This window comes from Spermophilus citellus, assembly GCF_964194105.1.
Source record: "Spermophilus citellus genome assembly, chromosome: 2".
Lineage (NCBI taxonomy): Eukaryota > Metazoa > Chordata > Mammalia > Rodentia > Sciuridae > Spermophilus > Spermophilus citellus.
Window position 1 is genome coordinate 194,013,402 of NC_138183.1, and position 14,778 is coordinate 194,028,179.

Here is a 14,778-nt window from a genome sequence, read left to right on the forward strand (position 1 = left end):
ATTGAGCCTTTTTGGCAGGAGGTTGTGATACCAGGGATCAAGGGAACCCAGGACCTCAAGAATGCTAAGCAAGGGCTCTACCATTGAACTACCTCCACAGCTCTAATATGTTTTATAAATCATCCTTTAAGGTGGGTGCTATATAGAAGACTGCTTTTTAAATCTTCAATTTTTTAAAAAATCATCCATTCCTAAGAATCATGTAATCTTAGCAGTTAATTATCTATTTAACTGATACTCATTGTACACTAGGTTCATTATAATGGGTCATATGGTTGTTAACAAATAGTTTCAGTCTCTGTCCTCTTGTGTACAATTGATAACCGGGAGCTTTATAACAGATTTACATTTTTTATGTTACTCTGTACCTTCCAACCTCTGTCTTTGAACTTCCCCTTCAATTCAGCCTTCTACATTGATATCAGAGTGAACTTTATAAAAATGAAAATTATAGAAACTTTTTTTTACCTTCAAAACAAAAATGTCATGGCTGGGTGTGGTGGTGCATGCCTCTAATCTTAAGCTATTCAGAAGCCTGAGCCAGGAGGATAAGTTCGAGGCCAACCTCAGCAACTTAGACCTTGTTTCAAAATAAATAAAAAGGACAGGGGATGTACCTCAATGGTAGAGCACTTGCCTTGCATGTGTGAGGCCTTGAGTTCAATATCCAGTATTGCAAGCAACAACAAAAAATGAAAAATAGAATATACAATAAAATAAAAATTTAACAACTAACTAAGGGGGAGAAGGATTTGATCCCAAATATCTCATATGACTCTATAATCAATAGCTCATGTTGAGGAAAATGGTTTCTCAGAAAAGACCATTGGGTTTATCAAGAAACTAAGTGATTTTTCTCCCTGGGTCCTGGGGATTGAACACAGGGGCAGTCTACCACTAAGCTACATTAACATGCCTTCTTCTTTTTTTTTTGAGACAGGGTCTTGGTAATTTGCCCAGGCTAGCCTCAAACTTGGTATCCTTCTGCCTCAGACTCCTAAGTTGCTGGAATTATAGCTTAAATGTGCATTACCCGGCCTTGTCTAATGAGTAATTTTTAGAAAATTTTGGGAGTCAAGGATTCAGAAGTAGGCAGTGGGAATAAATGGCATATTAAGAAATTAATTTACTCATGTATAACTAATTAGAACAAATTTTAAAAAATAATTTGCACTTTAACCAAGTACTTTTGGAGTCCTTAAGATAGTTTAAGATTTCAAACTTATTATAAACCCCCACTATAATTCTTCCTCAGCAGTGTCAGTAGTTACCAAATATATAAAACCCCCACCCTGGGCTGGGGATGTGGCTCAAGCGGTAGTGCGCTCACCTGGCATGCACAGGGCACTGGTTTCGATCCTCAGCACCACATAAAAATAAAATAGAGATGTTGTGTCCACTGAAAACTAAAAAATAATTATTAAAAAATTTTCTCTCTCTCTCTCTCTCTCTCTCTCTCTCTCTCTCTCTCTCCCCCTCTCTCCCCCTCTCTCCCCCTCTCTCCCCCCTCTCTCTCTTAAAAAAAAAATAAAAATAAAACCTCCACCCTTGTGCCAAAGTGAGTGATTTGACACATATCCCACATATTTTTTCAGTATTTTGACATGGTTGCTAAAAGATTAAAGATCTTATTTAGCTGTTCTTTTTTTTTAATTGTGTTGATTGACATTTATTTGTTTGTTTATTTATATGTGGTGTGAGACTCAAACCCAGTGCCTCACGCATGCAGGCAAGTGTGCTACTGCTGAGCCATAACCCTAGCCCACTTATTTAGCTATTCTTGTGTATAGATGTAATTACAGAAACCTTTATTTGGCAGTAGTCTCTTTTATGTGTTTTTGGGTTATAATATTTCAGGTTCTCTAAATTATCTACTGGATGAATGGAACTTTCTGAGTTGGCAAAAATGTCCAATATCTGTGCTTTCTAATGTGGTATGGCTAGGGAAATGACTTTTAAATTTTATTTAACTTTTAACTTCAGTAGTTTCATGTGGCTACTTAACACTGTTTTTAGTCTTAATCTTTCTCTTAAAACTGAAGAATATTCCAGAAATGCATGTATGTTCACTTTAAATTATTTACATGGTCATGGTGAATTAAGTGGAATATAATAAAGAAATAAGGAATGTGGTGTCTCAGATTTAGACAGATTTTAGGCTTGCTCTGGTCTAAAGATATTGTGATCTGCTGGGTGCGGCGGCTCACGCCTATAATTCCAGCAGTTTAAGAGGCTGAGGCAGGAGGATCACAAGTTCAAAGTCACCCTCAGCAAAAGTTGGATGTTAAGCAACTCAATGAGAGCCTTTCTCTAAATAAAATAGAAAATAGGGTTGGTAATGTGGCTCACTGGTTAAGTGCCCCTGGATTTAATCCCTGGTACAAAAAAAAAAAAAAAAAGAAAGAAAGAAAATATTGTGATCTGTAGTATTTAATGATACAACAACAAAAAAATCTAGTCTTAAACCTTTTAGATCTCTGTTTGTTTGTTTTTTTTTTTTTGTCTAGCATAATGCTCATATAGGCAACCATAAAATATTGAATTTATCCAGTCATTTGAATTTCAAATATTGAATTTGTCCTATTTGTCCTATAGGTACATGTCTTTTCCTTAAGAAGGTGAGGGAAGTATCATCACAGTATTGTTTTTTTTTTTTTAAAAAAAAGGTAAAAGACTAGATGATTCCTGAAGTTAATGATAGGATATTATTCTTCATTTGTAAACCTTTTATGTTTATCAAATTATTTAATATGGAGCATTTCTTTCCTTTGGCCTATGAAACATTTAAAACTTATTGTGATCTAAGTGGGTAAATCCTGGAGTAGTAGTTAGGAAAACTAAATGACATTTGAGTGTGGAGCTGAGGTCGTGGCTCAGCTGTAGAGAACTTGCCTAGCACGTTTGAGGCTCTGGGTTCAATCTTCAGCACCACATAAAAATAAATAAATAGAATAAAGATATTGTGTCCAACTACAACTAAAAAATAAATATAAAAAAACACTTGAGTGATATTTACCTATTTATTTATTTATATGTACATACATACATACTAGGAATTGATCACAGGGGGCTTAACCACTGAGCAATAGTCCCATCTCATTTTTATTTAAAAAATTTTTTTTTAGTTGTTGATGGACCTTTATTTTATTCATTTATCTATATATGGTGCCGAGAATCGAATCCGGTGCTTCACATATGCAAGGCAAGCATTACACCACTGAACCACAAATCCCAGCCTCTTATTTTTTGAGACAGGGGCTTGATAAGTTGCTGAGGCTGACTTTGAACTTGTGATCCTCTTACCTCAGCCTCCCAAGCTGCTGGGATTACAGATATGTGTCACCATGCCCGGCTTACCCATTTATTTTAAAAAGATGCAACTGAGAAGAACTAGATGGAAAAGGTGCATAAGACAAGATATGGGGAAGGTAGAGGTTGTTTCCATCCCCACTCCAATCCTCAGTGTGTTCAGCAACTCAGAAGCTCTCTAGATCTTGTCTTTAGATTTTATGGAAGCTTCTATGCTTAGGCATAAATCATTGACTGTTGGTGATTAGCATAAACTTCAGCCTCTGTAACCTTCCCTAGAGGTGGGGCTTGAAAGTTCTAACTCTATAATTATATGGTTGGTTCTTCCAACTCTGTAACCATATAATGACATGGGTTGGTTCTTGTGGCTACCAGACTCCCATCCTTTAAGGATTTCCAAAAGTCATCTCATAAACAGATATGATTAAAAGGGGTTTGTTATGAATATTAAAAGATGGAAGGAGCTGGGCATGGTAGTGCATGCCTGTGATCCCAGTGACTCCAGAGGCCAAGACAGGAGGATTACAAGTTCAAAGCCAGTCTCAGCAATTTAGTGAGGCCCTGTCTCAAACAAAACAAAACAAAAAAACCTGATATTCCTTTTCACTTTTTCAACTTATATAAACAGGGAAATGACTTGAGCTTTAATAGCTATGTGTCAGAATCTGTGGGATAGACCCAAATATGTATTTTTTCTTTCCTATGCAATGCATTTTATTTACTGACCTCTCTGAAACAAGCCAAAATTCTTGTGGCTAATGGAACTTTCCGTGCTAAAATGTTCAACAGGACAAATTTCTATCAAAAAAAAAAATTAATGTAGTGCTTTCACTTCACTCTTGACGAATCAACATATGAACATTACATTTAGATGGTAAAATCAAATTAAAAATATAGGCTAGCCGGTCGCAGTGGAGCATGTCTGTAATTCCAGCAGCTTGGGAGGCTGAGGTAGGAGGATTGCAAGTTCAAAGCCAGCCTCAGCAAAAGTGATACGCTAAACAACTCCGAGAGATCCTGCCTCTAAATAAAATACAAAATAGGGGCTAAAGATGTGGCTCAGTGGTCAAGTGCCCCTGAGTTCAATCCCCAGTACCCCCCAAATACTGTAGGATATATATGAAATCATGTCATATTTCTGGTTTCCTAGAAAAGAAAACAACAGTTGTGGCAGTCACCTTACTTAACACCTTGGTTAAGTAAGAAAAGAAAATGAGCAGGGGTGTCATAGAGGTATACAAAGATTAAACAGTTCAAATTATCCTTAGCCCTTCTGAGAAATATGGGAAATATATAGCAAATATTCTATAATATGGTGATTTCGGTCATTATAGTTATCATTTTGTCCAAATATATTTCTTATATCATAATATCACATTTCCGAATTCATATGTTGAAGATATAACCTTTAGTACCTCAGAATGTGGGTGTGTTGGAGACATAGTTATGATGAGTTCGTACTGGGGTATGATTCTAATACAGTATGGTTGGTGTCTTTATAAAAAAAGGAAATTTAGGCATAAATGTATGGAGAATGCCACATGAAAATAGAGAGCAGATTTCTGCTTCTATATACCAAGGAATGACAAGTATTGCCAACAAACTACCAGAAGTTAGGGAAGAACATTGGAACAGATTTCTTCACAGCTTTCAGAAGGAGCCAGTTCTATTGATACCTTAATTTCAGATTTCTAATTGCTAGAACTGTGGAGCAATAAATTTCTGTTGTTTACATCACTTGTGGTGGTACTTCAAGGCATTTTGTTATAGCTTCCCTAACAAGCTGTACAGTGCTTAATATCCCTTTGCAAACAAATATAAAACTCGAAATAACAACTTTTTTTTTTTTGAGAGAGAGAGAGAGAGAGAGAGAGAGAGAGAGAGAGAGAGTGAGTTAGTTTTTTTAATATTTATTTTTTAGTTTTCAGCGGACACAACATCTTTGTTTGTATGTGGTGCTGAGGATCAAACCCGGGCCACATGCATGCCAGGCGAGTGTGCTACCGCTTGAGCCACATCCCCAGCCCTCGAAATAGCAACTCTTGACAAGTATAATGATTAATGTTTATGTGTATTTCCTATGAGACTACTAAGTTTTTTTTAATATATATCTTTTTTAGTTTTCGATGGACATTTATTTATTTATGTACTTATTTATATGGTGCTGAGACTCAAACCCAGTGCCTCACAAATGGTAGGCAAGTGCTCTACCATTGAGTCTTAACCCCAGTCTCAAATTTTTTAAAATAGTTGGAATACCTTTATTGTTTTGAGCAAATCCATTTTTTAAAAATTTTTAGTTGTTGATAGATCTTTATTTTATTTATTTTTATGTGGTGCTGAGAATCAAACCCAGTGTCTCACACATGCCAGGCAGTTGCACTACCACTCAGCCCCAGCCCCAGCCCCAAGTAAATCCATTTTTTTAGTTGTGGATGGACACAATACCTTTATTTTATTCATTTTTTATTTTTATGTGGTGCTGAGGATCCACCCCAGTGCCTCACACATACTAGGCAAGTGCTCTACCACTGAGCCATGACTCCAGCCCCTGCAAATTCATTTTTTTTTTGAGATAATTTCCAGATATTGGTATGTTTGTTTTCACATGTAATAATAATCAGCTAACATTTAATTACTTATTACATATCATGCCTTGTGTAAATGCTTTATGGTTTTAATTCATTTGATTCTTAAAACCAACACTGTGAGAGCCAGGCACAGTGGTACATGCAGAAGAATTACAAGTTTGAGGCTAGCCTTGGCAACTTAGTTAAGACCCTATCTCAAAATAAAAAAGTCTGGTGATGTAGCTCAGCTCTAGAGTGTTTGCTTAGCACACCTTTCCCTGAGTTCAAACCTCAGTACCGGCAAGGGTAATATTGGATTGGATTATAACTGATGGAATTAAAATATACATTTACGGATCCATACTATTATAAATAAAAAAGAGAACAGAGAATGTTTTTTTCTTATTAAAAAATCTCAATTAGAACACTACATTAATAATTGTAGCATGTGAGATCATTTTGATGAGAGTTAAAATTATTTTTATTTTATTTATTTTTTATTTTTATTTTTTTATTTTTTTATTTTTTTTATTGGTTGTTCACAACATTACAAAGCTCTTGACATATTATATTTCATACATTAGATTGAAGTGGGTTATGAACCCCCAATTTTACCCCAAATGCAGATTGCAGAATCACGTCAGTTACACATCCACAATTTTACATAGTGCCCTAATAGTAATTTTTGTATTCTGCTACCTTTCCTATCCCCTACTATTCCCCCTCCCCTCCCTCCCCTCCCAACTTCTCTCTCTACCCCATCTACTGTAATTCATTTCTCTCTTTGTTTATTTTCCCATTCCCCTCACACCTCTTATATGTAATTTTGTTTAGCAATGAGGGTCTCCCTTCATTTCCATGCAGTTTCCCTTTTCTCTCCCTTTCCCTCCCATCTCAAGTCTCTGTTTAATGTTAATCTTTTCTTCCTACTCTTCCTCCCTGCTCTGTTTATAGTTGCTCTCATTATATCAAAGAAGACATTTGGTATTTGTTTTTTAGGGATTGGCTAGCTTCACTAAGCATAATCTGCTCTAGTGCCATCCATTTCCCTGCAAATTCTATGATTTTGTCATTTTTTATTGCTGCATAGTACTCCATTGTGTATAGATGCCACATTTTTTTTATCCATTCATCTATTGAAGGGCATCTGGGTTGGTTCCACAGTCTAGCTATTGTGAATTGTGCTGCTATGAACATCAATGTGGCAGTGTCCCTGTAGCATGCTCTTTTAAGGTCTTCAGGGAATAGTCCGAGAAGGGCAATAGCAGGGTCAAATGGTGGTTCCATTCCCATCTTTCCCAGGAATCTCCAAACTGCTTTCCAAATTGGCCACACCAGTTTGCAGTCCCACCAGCAATGTACAAGTGTACCCTTTTCTCCACATCCTCGCCAGCACTTGTTGTTGTTTGACTTCATAGTGGCTGCCAATCTTACTGGAGTGAGATGGTATCTTAGGGTGGTTTTGATTTGCATTTCTCTGACTGCTAGAGATGGTGAGCATTTTTTCATGTACTTGTTGATTGATTGTATATCCTCCTCTGAGAAGTGTCTGTTCAGGTCCTTGGCCCATTTGTTGATTGGGTTATTTGTTATATTATTGTCTAATTTTTTGAGTTCTTTGTATACTCTGGATATTAGGGCTCTATCTGAAGTGTGAGGCGTAAAAATTTGTTCCCAGGATGTAGGCTCCCTATTTACCTCTCTTATTGTTTCTTTTGCTGAGAAAAAACTTTTAAGTTTAATTAAGTCCCATTTGTTGATTCTAGTTGTTAACTCTTGTGCTATGGGTGTTCTATTAAGGAATTTGGAGCCCGACCCCACAATCTGTAGATCGGAGCCAACTTTATCTTCTATCAGGCGCAGAGTTTCTGATTTGATATCAAGCTCCTTGATCCATTTTGAGTTAACTTTTGTGCATGGCGAGAGAAAGGGATTCAGTTTCATTTTGTTGCATGAGAGTTAAAATTAGTGGGCAGATTTTTGAGAATGAACATTTTGCATAGCCTTAAAGTATCTTCCCCAGTCTGAAGAAGAGGGGGCCTTAAGCTGAAATAGTGAAGTCAAGTTATATGTGTGGAAGAATTTCCTGATTGAAGATAACAGATTGTGGAAATATTAGAGTGAGTCATAAAATCACCTGGAGAATATTTTTTTTTTTTAAAGAGAGAGTGAGAGAGAGAGAATTTTTAATATTTATTTTTTAGTTCTCGGCGGACACAACATCTTTGTTGGTATGTGGTGCTGAGGATCGAACCTGGGCCGCACGCAAGCCAGAGGAGCGCGCTACCGCCTGAGCCACATTCCCAGCCCCTGGAGAATATTTTTTCCCAATTAAAGAAGTGGTTGTTTGTTTGTTTTAAAACACTTTTAATTGTAGATGGACATAATAACTTTATTTAGTGTTGTATGTGGTGCTGAGGATTGAATCCAGGGCCTCACCGAGTGATAGGCAAGCACTCAACCACTGAGTCACAATCGCAGCCCAAAGAAGTGGGTTTGGAAAAAGCTAAACGTGTTCAGATGAAACCTGGAGTATACCTACAACTCTTAAACGATTCCTATTTTGTGTTCTGTAGCATAATATTTGTTGATTAAATGTTCTGTTCCCTAGTTTTAGTTTTCCTTCCTTGTCTTGATATAAGCTCCCACCATTGACTCCAGATGTGTTTGTCTCTTGAGCTATTATATCCTCAGACCTTTTTATTTATTTTGAGACAGCCTCACTAAATTGCTGAGATTGGTCTTGAAGTTGAGATCTTCCCGCCTTAGCATCCTAAACATCTGGGATTTTAGGCCTGAATCACTTCACCTAGCATGAACTTCCTTCCGGTTTCTTTCAGTCTCTATTATATAAATCTATTATGTGGTATTGGTGGGAGGCCAGATAGGGAGAAAAATGGTAGAATGAATACTATATAATGTGTTTGCCTAGAAGTAGTAGAGGAAAATATAAAAATAAAAAATGAATAGCCATACTACCCATGTTAAGATTAATTAGTCTCTGATTGAAATGATCAATTAAATTTTAGGGCTGAGAGTGGAGCTCAGTGTTAATGTGCTAGCTTGATATATTTGAGGCCCTAAATCCCCAGAACTACAAAAAAAAATTAAAAATTAAAAAATCTAGATCTCATTTTTGGCACAGTATGTTCCAGTACCTGGGTTCAGTTCCCAGAACTGCCAATGAATGAATGAGTGAAATTTCTTTATCTAGGAGAATATATAATTAATGCACTATTAAAGATTTTGAGAATAAGCTTAGCTAAAGAGCTTTGAATGAATACAGAGGACATGCAAATTAGGTTTTAAATTTAGATGTTGCTAATCTTGCTGGGGAAAGGAGCTATTTTAACTTTGGAGTCTGATCATAAATGGACAGGAATTTGTGAAAAGATGCTGAAGTGTATCCTTGAGTGGACAGTATGAAGAGTAGAATGTAACTCCATTTTTCTGGAATTTTTGGGGTAACTTCATTATAAGTAGGAGGCATTGGCTTGAATGCTGAGCAAGTGAGGGATAGATCCTGATCTACTATTTGGGGGTTCTCCTTTTTTTAATATTAATTTTTAATTGTCGATGAACCTCTATTTTAATTAATTAATTTATTTATATGTGGTTCCAAGAATCAAACCCAGTGCTCCACACATGCTAGGCACGCTCTCCACCACTGAGCCACAATCCCAGCCCTGGGCAGAAATTAAACAAGGGGTTGGGATTGTGGCTCAGCAGTAGAGCACGGGCGGGGCCCAGGTTTGATCCTCAGCACCACATAAAAATAAAGGCATTGGCTTGTCCATCTACACCTAAAAAAATAAATATTAAAAAAGAAATTAAACAAACAAAAGCCAACCTGCCTTGAACTAAAATACAGAAAAGTTTATTCTCTCAAAATGATATATTCCTATATTTTAATGTTTTTTGCAAATTTAAAATTCCATGAGACTTGTGACTTTCATTTACTAATTGTGAATTTTTTCTGGGGGCAGGTGGGAATATTGGGACTTGAACTAAGGGTCATTCAACCACCAAACCACATCCCCAGCCACCCCAACCAGCTCTAGTTGTGAATTTTTTAATATTTGTTCTACTAGAATTGGAGGGAGAATATTGTCAAGCTTTGTGTTTCTTCCTTGGATTTAAATTTTTTTATTACTTCATTATTGTGATATCCAGAAGTATTTTTCAAGTTTGAAAGTTATTGGGTTAAAATATGCCATCAGGTGAAAAGTTAATGTGCACATAAAAGAGATTCAGTCATTTTTTTTTTTTTTTTGAGAAACAAAAAGTTAAACAAAAAGTTTTAACAGATGGTATTGCTTCATCCTCTCCTACAAAGCATGTGTCCAAAAGATGTACATGTTTTTCCTAAGCACACCAACCTGCTTGCTTGATTTTTGTCACTCAGTAGCAATTTTTTCATGAACAGAAAATGTTAAATGTTAATGTAAATAAATTTATCAGTTTTTTCTGTATGATTAGAGATTTTTGTGTCCTAATTAAGAAGTTTCACAGTATTTGGTAGTGTACGCCTATAATCCTGGCAGCTCGGCAAGCTGAGGCAGGAGAATCACAAGTTCAATGCCAGCCTCAGCAACTTAGGGAGACCTTGTCTCTAAGTAAAATATAAATAAAAAGGCTGGCACAGACACACACTATAGCAGCAGCTTCCCCAGCCTGATGCAATAGCACAAGCCTGTAATTCCAGTGACAGGGGAGGCTGAGGCAGGAGGATTGCAAGTTCAAGGCAATAGCAAGACCCTGTCTTAAAATAAAAGGTAAAAAGGACTAAAGATGTGGATCAGTGGTTAAGCACATCTGGGTTCAATCCTAGATACAAAACAAAAACAAAAAGCTTCTTCATACTTAAGTAATGAATTAGTCTTTTCTCCCTCTCTGTGTCTCTGTGTATATAGATATAGTGTGCATGTGTGTGTTTTCTCCCCCACATCTCCCTACATAATACATAATAGGGTTTCCACTTAGGGGTCCTTTATCCCTACCCTTTGTTTATTTTTTGTTTTCCACGTAAACCTCTTGTTTTCGTGATTTTTAAATCACACTTACAGATAAAGGAAAATTCTAGGTCCAAATAGATAACAATGAAGGTACTACTGCTAGAAGGAATGCATGCCCCACACCTAAATAGCAAGGGACACCATGCATATCACCATGTAGACTAGGTAATTAGAACAATGAAAAGAACAGGAGACTTGGTATAGTCCATGCAGTACTTTCTGACCCCCTCCCCTTCATGCTACAGAACCAAATAAAAACTGTAGTACCTCAGATGAACCATAATTGGGTCCTGATCACACTGAAAGAACCACCTCCCATTGCTAATATTAGGCCAATGGTGTTAGTTACAGAAAGATATCCATTAACAAATATAAATATCAAAACAACAACAGTTTTGCTTCTTTTAAGTACAGCAGTGGATTAATTTCACCTCCCAAGGGCTTAGTCCAAAAACTTCCTATTGGCATTTGCACCAAACAAGGCTCCCCATATTTCAGGCATCATCTGCTGGGCTATGAGATCCAGCTGGCTTTCCAGGGTGTTGGAACCCTTTATTTTACCATCCCCATTATAGATCTTAACTCTTAACTCCACTAGCTATTTCCTCAGGCAGGGTATAGGCCTCCTGATCGATCAACATCCTTCTTGGTGACAATTTTGTGTAACCTTTACCAGAGGAAAACCTTGTTTCCTGCAGTGAACAGTCATTAGGGGCTCCAACAACTGGTACAGAGCTTGGAGGACCAGCTGATCCAGCAGCACTCGATACCTGGTTGTATCTTTTACCACCTTGCTGACTCTCTGTTTTGCTTCATTCAGTAAGTCAATGATAAGGTCACCTCTTGCTCGAAGGATTGGGACTTGCTTGATTCATCAAATTGGACATCTAACTTTTCTTCTGCTGCTCAATTTGTTTTTCTTCCTTCTCATAGTATTCCATAATATCCAGGTTTTGGGTTTTCACAAAATGGCTTTTCTCAATGTTGAACTCTTCTTCTGCCTTCACATCTATTTCTTCTGCTTTCTCATTGGCTTCTTGTTCAGTGAAAGCCATCATGTGCTTTATTGGTAGTGGAATGGTAGTTTAATTCCACTGGGACTTACCTGATTCTGCATGTCAGCATCACTGAGAGCCATGGCAAAAGCAGTGCTAGGCCAGTGGGCAACGGAAAAATTAATCCAGTGCTCTTTTATTTTTTGAGAGAGGGTCTTGCTAAGTTGCCCAGACTGTCTTTGAACTTATGATCCTTCTGCTTCAGCCTCAATAACAGCTGAGATTATAGGCATGTGCCATGTTTGGAATTTATTATAAATTTTATAGTGGTTTTTAAATTTGTTTTGCTTTGCCTTTCACATTTAGGTTATAATCCACAGAAATTAGTTTTATGTGTACTGTGAAGTAGATGTCAGATTTTTTGCCTTCTTTTAACTTTCACTTTTTTTTAGAATAATATATATATTATTATGCATATATGTGTGTGTGTGTTATAGCCCAGTATGGATACATAATTATCCCTACATTATATATTTTTTGTTTGTTTTGGAGCTATAATTTTGAACCCGGGAACATGCTCTAAATCTGAGCTATACTACCAGCTACCACATAATATTTTGATTGATCGATTGATTGTGGTGCTGGGGATTGTATGCTAGGCAAGAGCTGTACCACTGTAGCCCCACTGTATTAAGATAACCTTTTCCCCCTTGCTCTAACATGTCACTTTTGTAATAATTGTGTATAAATTTATTGGTCTGGTTCTGGAATTCCTATTCTCCTAATTTAGTTTGTCTACCCTTTCAGCAGTACCAGACTATCTTACTCACTATAACTATATATAACTATATACAAGTTGCTGATTTCCCAGAGAGCAAACCTCCTAACTTTTTCATTTATTCAAAAGTAAATCTTAGCCTTTTGCCCCTATGGGGAAGATTTTTAAATTAAGGTTTTGTTTCAGTCAGCTTTTGCACTGCTGTGACTAAAAGGACCAGACCAGAACAGAGGAGGAAATTTATTCCGTGTCTCGCAGTTTCAGAGGTCTCCAATCCGTAGACAGCATGCTCCATTCCTTGGGACTCAAGGCAAGGCAGGACATAGGACATCATGGCAGAAAAGTGTGGCAGAGGGAACATGATCAGGAAGTAGGGAGGGAGGTCTCCACTTGCCAGATGCAAAAATGCCCAAAACCACCCCTCAATATCCACCTCCTCCAGCTACACCCTACCACTCAGTTAATCCCAATCGGGATTAATTCAGTGATTGGGTTAAAACTCTAGAACCCAATCATTTTTCCCCTGAATCTATGTACATTGTCTCACACGTGAGCTTTTGGTGGACACCTTATAGGTCTTGTTGGTCCTTCTCCTTGTGTATTTGTCTCCTGCTTCCTTAATTTCTTGTTTCTTAGGGTCTATTTTTGTTGATCTTTTTTAATTTTTTGAAAGATATACATAGCTCATTATTTTTTTTTGCTTTTTGCACCCTAATACATGCTATATATATGTGAGTATAATTATATAAAATTTCCCTTTAAGTGCTGTCATTAAATTTGAGATTTTATGAATATGTTTTGGCTACCTGAAAATAATGTGTATTTTGCATTTGTTAGGTATAAATTCTGCATATGATTACTCAGGGTTATTTTGGGGGGAGTACCAGGGATTGAACTCAGGGGCACTCGACCACTGAGCCATATCCCTAGCCCTATTTTGTATTTTATTTAGACACAGGGTCTCACAGAGTTGCTTAGCACCTTGCCATTGCTAAGGCTGGCTTTGAACTCACAATCTTCTTGCCTCAGCTTCCTGAGCTGCTGGGATTACAGGTGTGTGCCATCCGGCCCAGCCGATGACTCAGTTTTGTTAATCTTGTAGTTTAGATCTGTGTCCTTATTGAACTTTTGTCTGTTCTGTTACTGAAAGAAAAAATGTTAAAATCTCTCACTGTGAGGGGCTGGGGTTGTGCTTCAGTGGTGGAGGTTCCACTAGCATGTGTGAGGACCTGGGTTTGATCCTCAGCACCACATAAAGATAAATAAAGGTATTGTGTCCATCTACAACTAAAAAATGTTAAAAAACAAAACCAAAAAAAAAAAAAAACCTCTCACTGTTATTGTGCCTCTATATGTTTACATTTATATTCTTTTCGTTTTTATTTTATGTGCTATTAAGATTTTAATATTTGGCATACATCTTTTTAATTGTTATATTTTCTTGGTGAGTTGTGTTTTTTTTTTTTGTGTGTGTGTGTGTGTGTGTGTGTGTGTACCAGGGATTGAACCCAGAAGTGCTTAACCACTGGGTTAAGTCCTTTAACTACATGCTGGTTTATATTTTATTTAGAGACAGGGTCTTGTCAAGTTGCTTAGGGCCTTGCTAAATTACTGAGGCTGGCTTTGAACTCTCAATCCTCCTGCCTCAGTCTCTGAGCCACTGAGATTACAGGTGTGTGCCACTATGCCTGGCTTGTGAATTGAATCTTTGATCATCATCTCAGGTGTTCCTCTTTATTTCTAGTAATTCTTTTTGCTCTAAAGTTTTCTTTAATTTTCTTAAAAATATTTTTTTAGTTGTAGATGAACACAATACCTTTATTTAATTTATTTATATGTGGTGCTGAGGATCAAACCCAGGGCCTCACATGTGTTAGGGCAAGCACTCTACCACTGAGCCACAACCCCAGCCCTTACTTTAATTTTTGTTTGTTTTGCTTTTACTCCTTTTTTTTTTTTTTTTTTTGAGATAGGATCTCAATAGGTTGCCCAGGCTGGTCTCAACCTGGGCTCAAGGATGTGACGGTGCACTATAACCCCATGGATTGCCAGGGTTGACTGAACTGATCTGGTGGGCCAGGAGGGTGTCCCCTTCCTCCCTTGGTACTCCA

At 37.2% G+C, this 14,778-nt stretch overlaps 1 protein-coding gene and 1 pseudogene across 4 annotated transcripts in view; one reads left to right on the plus strand and one right to left on the minus strand.

Annotated features, from left to right (window-relative positions):
- The window catches only part of RAB6A (RAB6A, member RAS oncogene family), a 70,646-nt gene that overhangs the window by 13,065 nt on the left and 42,803 nt on the right, over positions 1–14,778 (plus strand). The window lies entirely within an intron of this gene.
- LOC308642290 (V-type proton ATPase subunit E 1-like) lies at positions 11,298–12,032 on the minus strand (annotated as a pseudogene). Its single transcript has 2 exons — positions 12,000–12,032; positions 11,298–11,895 (listed from the first exon to the last, which is right to left on the minus strand). The product of its transcript is annotated as a V-type proton ATPase subunit E 1-like (transcript).